The sequence below is a fragment of the Dipteris shenzhenensis genome, chromosome 30 (genome assembly GCF_047967505.1).
Source record: "Dipteris shenzhenensis isolate YYH24624 ecotype China chromosome 30, Dip_SZ_1.0, whole genome shotgun sequence".
Lineage (NCBI taxonomy): Eukaryota > Viridiplantae > Streptophyta > Polypodiopsida > Gleicheniales > Dipteridaceae > Dipteris > Dipteris shenzhenensis.
Genome location: NC_141625.1, coordinates 41,816,210 through 41,826,808, shown reverse-complemented (window position 1 = coordinate 41,826,808; position 10,599 = coordinate 41,816,210).

The following is a 10,599-nucleotide window of genomic DNA, read 5'->3' as shown; positions in this document are numbered from 1 at the left end:
AATTTAGAAAGTTATCACAATGCAAAGAACTTGCTAGTCAATAGAGGCTTTAAATATAGACCTACCCCTCAAGCATTCTCATACATTTAGTACACTTAAGCCATGTATCCAGTCTTACAATCTTGTATAGTGGAAGATTCTACAGATTTATGACAAGAAATAAGAAGAAATGAACTAAACTAAAATGCCACATGCAAATACTTAAATGCATGTATCAATGTATAGGGGGACATACTCTCTTGCTATTTTTACACACACACACACACACACACATCGTTGGTCTTGGCAGCATTGAAATCCCATATGAGCAAGACCTCTCCTAGCTACATGGATCTTTAGATGTCCTTGTGGAGTGCTAAGGAAGGTAAGATATGTCCCTAGAGGTTGTCCTAATATAATCCAGTGTCTGTGGGGATACATAACATGTTGTAATCCCCTCTCTCCCATCTCACTTTAGGGATTCACATTGATGAATGAGCAAAGGGTGATAGTGGAAGAAAGGACGAATCAAGAAACCCCCTAATCTACCATGTCTATATTATGTTCCCAACCCAATACCATACCCACATTAGCCATCCAGCCCCGCATGGGCATTATTTTGTCCTATCAAGATGCATGCTCTTGCTTTTTATTAGCCTTTCTCTCTTGATCTCTATATCCGTAATCTTCATGGAAATGCCACCCTTTTGAACCCTTTGGACCATTAGTCATTGCTAATGCACCAATGCACATCATTTTTGCTGATGGGCGAGGAAGCCTCTGCTAATGCGCCAATGCACATCATTTTTGTTCAATAGCTTTTGTAGTAGGTTACATTGACAACATTGATGCACAATGGGCAAAGGACATTAAGTAATCTCCTACAATATTGGCCAAAAATGCACGTCATTTCTGTTCCTAGGTTTGTAGTGGGTTTGAGTCACAACATTGATGTACCATGCGCAAAGGGTATTTACTTTGTCTTTAAACATGCCTCTATTTAATGTATGCCAAATGGCCATGTGCAAGCACTTGAGTTTAGGGGCCAACCAACTCCACATGTCTCTTATGTACATGGCAACCTCATCCCTTACAATACTTAATTCCATGTGATTGGTCCCACTAGATGAGACCCCATTCCACAATTATCATGCAGCTAGTTAACTTTTAGGTCCTTTGAACTACATTTTAGGTCAACTTCCATTCTAAACAAGGGCAAATGCCCTCCATACTATTGCGAGGCCTGGCCCCTCCTGCCTTCCCTGATCCTAGCTTGGTAGGTTGGCTCTGATGTTGCTACTCTCTAGTCGCCTCTTGCTAGGCTAGATATAGGGCTTGATGCCCTCACCATCTTACACCCACAAAGTTGCCTTTAGATCCTAGCATATAAAGGAGCATCTAGGTGGGCTTATGGTATGAGTTAGTAGTTAATTAGATTGATTTCCTGTCATGTCTATCACAAATTTTACATTTAAGTTTATCTTGTCATAAAAACTCTCATGTATCACATTTGTCATAAAATCTCGCTCCATGCGCTTTCACTCAAGTATCTAGAAATCCCATATTCATATCCCATGCCTCTGGAACTAACTATCCATGCTTTCAGATTCTTTGAAGGAGCTATAGCGGGCATTGGTAGGGTAGGTAGTCAACTTTCTCTTGCATATGTTCTCATTAGCAGATATTGCATGCTGACATCACCTCCTCCTTAGGAGGGGCCCCATAGGTTGGTCGAGCTTTGTGTAGATGTGTTAGTGTTTAAGTTAATGTTAGTTGTTAATGAGGGACCTTAGTTAACCTTATCTTTTTCTCCTACATTGCATTACCGTTATGCTCTGCACTTCCCCTCGCCATAGCACAAAATAGACAAGCTTCATGCCACCCCTCTCTCCTCTTACTCTCACTTGCAAAATCTGTGGATTGATCCAGGAGGCGTAGTCTATAAAGGCGAAGCTCTTGTCGTAGGAGTCGAGCTGCTTGTGTGAGCTTTGAGTCCGAATGGCCTTGGAGGCTTTTGTTTATGAAGACAACAGTAGGGTTGCGACAGGTTGCAGAAGGCTATGAGCCAACTAGTCGTATGTGCTGAAGGTTGTTGGAGCAATGAAGGCACTTAACTTGGCTGGTGCCGCATGAAAAGGCTATGCAGGCCGATCATTTGGGCTACTAGAAGGAGCTCACGAGAGCTTGGAGCAGGTTTTGTTGAGGTGCGTAGGTCATTATATAAACCTGTGCTATTGTAGAAGGAGCTAGCTTGTATTGCCAAGAGATCGCTTGTATGGCAGAAGGTGTCGCGGCTTTGGCTAGTTGGCTATTGTCGCTTTAGGTAGAGCAGCCTGCTTCAGAGAGAAAATGGCAACCATCACCCAAGCTTGCTCTGTGATAGATTAGTGAGGTGTCGCTAGTTGGTCTCAAATCCCTGATCATGACTCAGTGCAGGTGGGTTCCTCTCAAGTCCCACAGAGATGGTTGCCCAAAACTATAGAGGCAATGCAAGTGCAGCTTGCACTTGTTAGAGACAGCCCCTTCGGATTGAAGGTACTAAAAGACATACGATGCGTCTCGAGAAATAGACTGAGGATGCAAAGATTCTGCTGGCAGTGGGTCGTTGTGTGCAGTAGATGGCACCGTTTGTAGTTGCTGCCTTGGTATAGAGTCTGCCTTTGCTCGTAGATAGAGCACTATCAAAGGAGACACTAAGTCTAGGCTCCTAGAGTCTTCAGCATCTGAAGAAAGAGTAGCTCATTGGAGTAGTTTTCCAAGCTTAAGAAGCTGGCTGTAGGAGTTTCTGGAAGTTGCTTGGATCGGCTACTGTATGAAGACTCCTTGGAGTCGCTAAGCATTCGATTGTCTATTGGAGTTCGCAACACGTTTCAAATAAATTGGATTGTTTTGTCTTTGAACCATCATTGTCCTCTTTTCTCTGTGACATAAACCCTTTCACTGCATTAGTAGAAGTGTGAACTTCGTTGTTTGAGCTTTCAAGTTGCATATACACTACATGCTACTTTATCCATTACTTAAGTGAATAGGTTAAGACTTTGTATCATGCAATGAATGTTGTACTTCTAAGGGAAGCTCCAAAGGCATTGCAAACAAAAGATCTTACATCCATTTTGACTCTATCAGGTTTGAAGAAAAATTTTCTTTTTGCACTTGCCTAATGAATCTACTACTGGTCTTATTCAGGCCATCGTTTTTGAGGTGTAAAATAGAGACAAGAATGGAGGTTGGCATATGTGGGCAACACCCCATCTATTGCACTCTCAATCTAGCCAAGGAATAGGGAAGCAAGGTGAACTAATTCCACAACCATCAGCACAAGTAGCGAAATTTGTTCGTCACCAACATCCATGGTACCAGATTGAGATGCCTTAAAGCTTAGGTGCTACTAAAACTGGTATGTGCAATCTCTATTTGGTCTTTCATACACCATAGCTAGTAGTTGTAGAGGATTGCCTATAGTAGGGAAAGAATTAAGGCTGACATGTAGGCAGCAGATTTGCTGCCACATGGGTAGCAAGTCCATGTCCTTTTTAGGATTAGTTTACGACAACCACATGGTCCACCCTTTTCAGTATCATGGGATGACTATAGGAGGCCCATAGTTATGGTTGGCTCTATGGCTGGAAACACGCATGCCATGTGACTTCTATGTTTTTATATGCATTATGCTTGATGAGAAATATGCAAGTGAGTCTTTTTGCCAACAGTTTCAACATTTGCATGTTCTAGCAATTGATCTGCTTGACTCAGGTCCAAAAAAAAGGATATATATAATAGGTAAGAAAAAGCTGCTTCTTTATGTCTATGTAGTCCTTGGTTTGTGCCTTCTATGATTCTTAGTAGAGTGTGGAACTATCTTATATATCGTGGTCTACTTTAATGTATTTTGTAAAAGAAGGGCTTGGTTCGGGAAGTGGTATTTAGTTCCTGTGCTCACAAGGTAGGGGGCTAAGAGGCACCATGACCTAGGACCAAGTTTCTTAGATCAGTTGACAAGCTGAAGAAATACATTCTTATTTATTTTTTAAAAGTTTCTGTTGTAAATATACATATGCATCATTGTCTGTGATGTGCTCTTTCTTTTTTAATGTATTTATTGGTGCATTATATAGTGTAAGTTGAAATTGGTTTGGCATGCTTTATGTAGTATAGTATTATGATTTCAAACATGAAAGAAGGGCTTGGGTGGTTCAGGAAGTGGTGTCTAGTTCCTGCGCTCACAAGGCAGGGGGCTAAGAGGCACAACCTAGGACCAAGTTTCTTAGATCTAGTTGACAAGCTGAAGAAATGTATGCTTATTTATTTTTTAAAAGTTTTTGTTGTGAATATGCATATGCATCATTGTCTGTGATGTGCTCTTTCTTTTTTAATGTATTTATTGGTGCATTGTATAGAGTAAGTTGAAATTGGTTTGGCATGCTTTATGTAGTAGTATTATGATTTCAAACATGAAAGAAGGGCTTGGTTCAGGAAGTGGTGTCTGGTTCCTGTGCTCACAAGGCACGGGGCTAAGAGGCACCATGACCTAGGACCAAGTTTCTTAGATCTAGTTGACGAGTTGAAGAAATGTATGTTTATTTATTTTTTAAAAGTTTCTGTTGTGAATATGCATATGCATCATTGACTGTGATCTGCTCTTTCTTTTTTAATGTATTTATTGGTGCATTGTATAGAGTAAGTTAAAATTGGTTTGGCATGCTTTATGTAGTGTAGTATTATGATTTCAAACATGAAAGAAGGGCTTGGTTCACAAAGTGGTGTCTGGTTCCTGCGCTCACAAGGCAGGGGGCTAAGAGGCACCACGACCTAGGACCAAGTTCCTTAGTTCTAACTAACAACCTGCAGAAATATATGCTTATTTAATTTTTTTAAAGTTTATGTTGTGAATATGCATATGCATTATTGTTTGGTACGCATGATGTGATGTGATCCTTCTTTTTTTAATAAGTTGATACCAATTTCATGTATGTTGGGCTATGATAAAGTTGTTCCATTTCTTAGATTTAGAACTATTTTTAAATGCTCTTTTGTTTTGATCCTACATATGGTTTAGGGATGGAAGGATCTAAGCGTCTTGCACAAGAGTCTAGCAGAAATAAAAGTGAAGGATCATTGAAAAGTGTTGGGAATGTATCGATGATCAGGTTGATAGAGAAAAGATAGTGCAATTCTCAACTATCATGCAAATATTGAAGCAAGGCCACTCACTCATAGACTTCTCGGGTTACCAATCATATCTTCAATTTTTGGATGTTCCTAATTTGGCAAGCTTGCATTGGTCAAGGAGTAGCGCAACAGATATGGCTAACCACTTGAACCAAGTCATAATTGATGATTTAAAGGAGACCTTAAAACTTGCAGACTTTTTTTCTGTGTCATTGAATGAGTACACAGCTGTGGATACTACATCGTGGTTGGGAATGCATTTGTATGTGGTAGAAAACAATAAGAGAAAACCATATTTTTTACATGTACACAAACTTAATTCAGAATCCAATGCTAATAACTTAGTGCAAGTTTTGATCCAAGCTTTAAAAGAGTATGGAGGCATGATAGAGTCTGAGATGGTCAAGAAACTTGTTTGTTTTGCATGTGATGGTGCTTCAGTCTTGCAAGGTTGTTAGAATGGTGTCTCTATACAAATAGAAACAAAATATGCTCCTTACTGTGTTGGGATACATTGTATGGCTCATCGCACAAATCTAGCTTACAAAGTTGTGTCCACATTTCCATCAGTACAATGAATCGAGACGTTGGTTAAAAAAAGCTACTCTTACTTTTGCAAGAGTCCAAAAAGATACAATCAATTTAGAGTTATTGCAGGAGCATTGGGTACAAAAGGGAGGAAGATTTTGAAGAATGTGGATACTAGATGGATATCTTTGGTTCAACCAGTGAAAAGATTATGGGATGAATACAAGACTTTGGTCTATTTAATGCACATGGAGGCAGAAGAAGAGGTTGAAAAGGCAGATATTTTGTATCATAAACTGACCAACATAGATTCGATATTAGGATTGTGTGGAATTATTCCACTTTTAGACAAAATGAATATGTTGAGTAAAATGTCGTAATCGAAGGATATTTATATCAATGAATATGTAAAGGCAATAAAAATCACTAATTTGAGTATAACAACAGCATACGATAAGAAGTCAAGCTCTAGTTTTCAAGACGAGAAATTGTTTAAAGATTGGAAAAGTTTAATAGACCTAGATGGGGATTCCTGACTTTTAACATGTGACCAGGAAGGATATCTTTGCCTTCGTGCAAACAATCAGGTTTTCAGGATGACGAGAGAAAACAAACGACACAAAAAACTACAATACATTAAAAAAGAGGCATGCCCTTAGTGAAGTTGCAAGTGCAGTGGTAGATGAGATTAGAAGTGGGTTTCTACGAAATGACCTAATGGAAGCATTTACCATCATATTTCCACATTTTGGGTCAATGGATCTTATGAAAGTATCAAAGCAGGTCTAAAGAATCATTTGGATGCTCTCAAAAAACACTTTGGACGGGACATTGACATGGACAATATAAAGTACAATGGTTTGTTGGATTTTGGAAAGCTTTATTCACAGTCTTCCCTTTTTGGAGGAGTCATGCACCAGCAAAGTAATTTAATGGAAAACGTTCAAATGCAAGGTTCGATGGTTCGGCTTTGGAACGAGCTCTCTCATAGTACATTCCTACAAGATAACATTTCTGAGTACTTCAAGCTTGTAAATTTATGTCAAACCTTTATTCTTGGCTCAATTGAGGATGAAAGGTGCTTTAGTACTCTCAGTTACTTGAAGAATAAGCTTCATAATAAGCTAGATGATAACTTAGATCTTAGCTTGAGATTATACTCTTGTTCTTATGATGTTAGTAGCTTTCCGTATGATAGAGCATTAGCACTCTGGAAGTCAAGCTGTAAAAGAAAAGGCTATAATTAGCTTTTTTGGACTATTTAAACTAGACTTTGAGAATTTTCTTCCCCCATTGGGTTTGAAGGATATTCATTATCCTTAAACCATATGTTTTGTATACTCTACAATATCCTAAATGCTAGCTATTTCATGTATTTCAAAATTATGTAAAATGGAAAAGACAGAGTTTTTAATATAACTAGTTTTTAGTATATTTGTGAAAATTGAAAGTTTTTTAAATGCCCTAGAATATTTAGCCAAGTTTTGAAACAAAAATTATAACAAAAGATATAATTCGCCAATTCTTTGAAACTTTTAAAAATAATTTATGAAAAATTTCGCCAATATATTATAATACTATATTTCTATACCTTCTATAAGTGACTCCTACCTCTAGTCGTCGCAAGGTGAAGCATAGGACAAGCATTTAAAATGCAGTTGCAGCTGCATTGAATGCTCTTTGCATGCTGCAGATAATGTGACCCCAGGAATGATGCACAAAGTGGATGAAGATGAAGAGTTCATGGTTGAAAGCTTTGAATCTGATCCTATGGGAAAGACATCTACACTGCGTGTTTGTAGTGAACCATCATGTACTTGCAATGGCTTCATTTAGCATGCATCATAAGGAATATTTGTTCCATGCAAGCACATGTATGCTGTTTACCTTCGTGTCTTGGGACAGAACATGGATTGCATGGAAATTCACCAAACCCGGCTCACTACTATGGAGATCTTCCAGTTTGCTAACTTCTCCTAGAGTCTACATCCGCCATAAAACCATGTAGATTCAAGATAAATTTCAGACCCATATTTCAAGTGACATGCAGGATTTATTTTGCCCATGTTACAGTCAAGTCGGAGTCATCAGATTCCCTTGATATTTATTTTTGGCATAACATTCATATAACCTAAACAATTTTGAATTTATACTTTGTAGTTGTCAATTGAATCAATGATGTGACATGCATCTCTCTTTTGGCCTCTATTAGATTCAATTTAGAGTGTTATCCCTTTGACATATATTAAATGACATACATGTGATGAATACTTGATACAGTTTGCCAAGTCATGGATTTGAATAGTCAGTTATGAAGTTGAACTTCTTGAGCACCTTGTGTCTTCTAGAACATGTTTTTTCAATACCTTGTCATTAAATACATCTGAAAGGGATACCACTCTACATTGAATAAAGGGATACCCTTAGATTAAATTTAGAGTGGTATCCCTTTGACATGATGAAGGGTCAATAGGATGCAAACATGCGTGAAGTCAATATTTCTATTACTTCTTTATGTTTCCAAGTACCCCTACGAAGGGGTTCTATTTGGAGAGTTTCTTACTGCAAGTTTGTGAGTTCTCTGTTAGTTGTTTATGTTTTCCGTTTAAGGGGGGTTTTTTTGTTTATGTTTGCAAGTTCTCTATTAGTTGTTTATGTTTACCATTTAAGGGGGATTATATTTGGCAACATTTATATTATTTCTTTATAACCACTAGGCGGGATTCTATTAGGCGAGTTTTTTTCCTAGCGAGTTTGGCAAGATTTCTATTACTTCTTTATGTTCTTAGGAGCCAAAAAACTCACAAAATTGCTAGGAGAAAACCTGCCAAATAGAATCCCCTCGGCTTGACCTAGAATGGTTTTTGTAGAGGGAACATCTTTATATGAATGGGTCTAGTGTTTTGGTCGAGAAAAGCTAACAATGTCTAGAGGATATAGAAATATACTTAAGGTTACAGAGTGGATTCTATTGTAGTGGTTGTGGGAACTAGAAAATAATAATGTCTAAAGTTCAAAGGACCTCGGTTCTCGTTTGTTGTTACAGTAGTACCAGAAAAGTATTTACACCCAAGGGTTGGGGTGAGCTCATATATATATTTATATAGTTTGAAAACACACACACACACACACACACACACACACACTTACACCCAAGGGTTGGGGTGAGCTCATATATATATTTATATAGTTTGAAAACACACACACACACACACACACACACACACACACACACACACACACACACACACATACACACACACACACACACACACACACACATGCATGCACGCACGCACACACACATTTATATAACATATCTAAATAAACATTAAACCTAACTAGATGTAAACTCTAACTAATATATTTGACCTAAGTTAAAGACTTAACTAACATATTTGACTAAACCTAAATCCTAAACCTAACTAATCCATCTAACATAACTAAACCTAAACCCTAACTAATGCATTTAACCTAAGATAAAAAACCTAACTAACATATTTAACTAAAGCTAACTAACCTATTTAACCTAAGTTAACTAGCCTAATGTTTACAGAAGACATACACCTTATGTGGGTGCCCCCCACATAAGGTGCATGCCTTATGTGGGGGACAAACCTCCGTTAGCCATTCCGTTGCATCCCCGCCCTAAGAGCCTAAATTGGGATATAGCGCTTTAATCCCTATTGCACGTGATTCAACAAGGCACTCTCAATCCCAAGAGACGGGATGAATTTCATTGATAGAATGATTGGACTGTGGCTTGACCCAAAATTGTTTTCGTACAGGAACATTTTTATCTAAAGGGTTCTAGTCTTGTGTTTGAAACAAGCTAACAATGTCTAGAGTTTATAGAAATATACTTGAGGTTACAAAGTGTATTCTAGTGTAGTGGTTGTGGGAACTAGAAAGTAATAATGTATCAATTTAAAAGAAATGTACCTAAGGTTACGACCTCAGTTCTAGCTTGTTGTTCTAGAAGTACTAGGGAAGCCTTTACACCCAAGGGTTGGGGTGAGTTGTTTCAATGATGGATCATGTCCATCAAAAAGGCTAAGAAGTGTGGGACTATGAAGCTCTAAAACATTTGAACCACCATGGGCATAGCCTAGTGTAATCACCCCTACCTTGTCGTGGTGGGAAGCCAAAAGTACCGGCAAAGTCTTTATCCCAATGGTGTGGATTCCTTGTTGATACAAGAGCATCAACAAGGCATCTCGATCCCTAGAGTCGAGATGAGTTTCATTGATAGAATGATTGGACTACGGCTTGACCCAAAACGGTTTTTGTAGAGGGAACGCCTTTATCTGAAGGGTTCTAGTCCTATGGTTGAGACAAGTTAACAATGTCTAGAGTATATAGAAATATACTTAAGGTTACAGAGTGGATTCTATCATAGTGGTTGTGGGAACTAGAAAATAATAATGTCTAAAGTTTAAAGGATCTCGATTCTCTCTTGTTGTTCCATTAGTACTAAGAAATTCTTTACACCCAAGGGTTGGGCCGAGTTCATATATATATATTTATACAATTTGAACACACACACACATACAAACTTTCTAACCCTTCCCCCCTTTTCGAACCCTAGGTCCCTTATATTCCCACCTTACCACCCTCACTTTTTTATTTAATTTTATATTAAAATGTATTGAATTCTTTTTATTTTTTATTTAATTTTTTAATTATTATTTTTTCCTTTCATTAAACTCCGTTCACTTTCCTTGTTTAGTAATTTTTTCCTTATCTCGTTCAATTTGATTTTTAAATTTTACCTTCTTATTAAATTCCTTCTTTTCCAAAATTTCCATTTCCCCCTATTTTTCCCATTGTCCCTAATTTTTTCCTAAATTCCTAACGTTTTTTCTAATTAGTTCCTTTTTCCTTTAATTTTTTCTTATTTTAGCCTAATTTCACTACAATTCT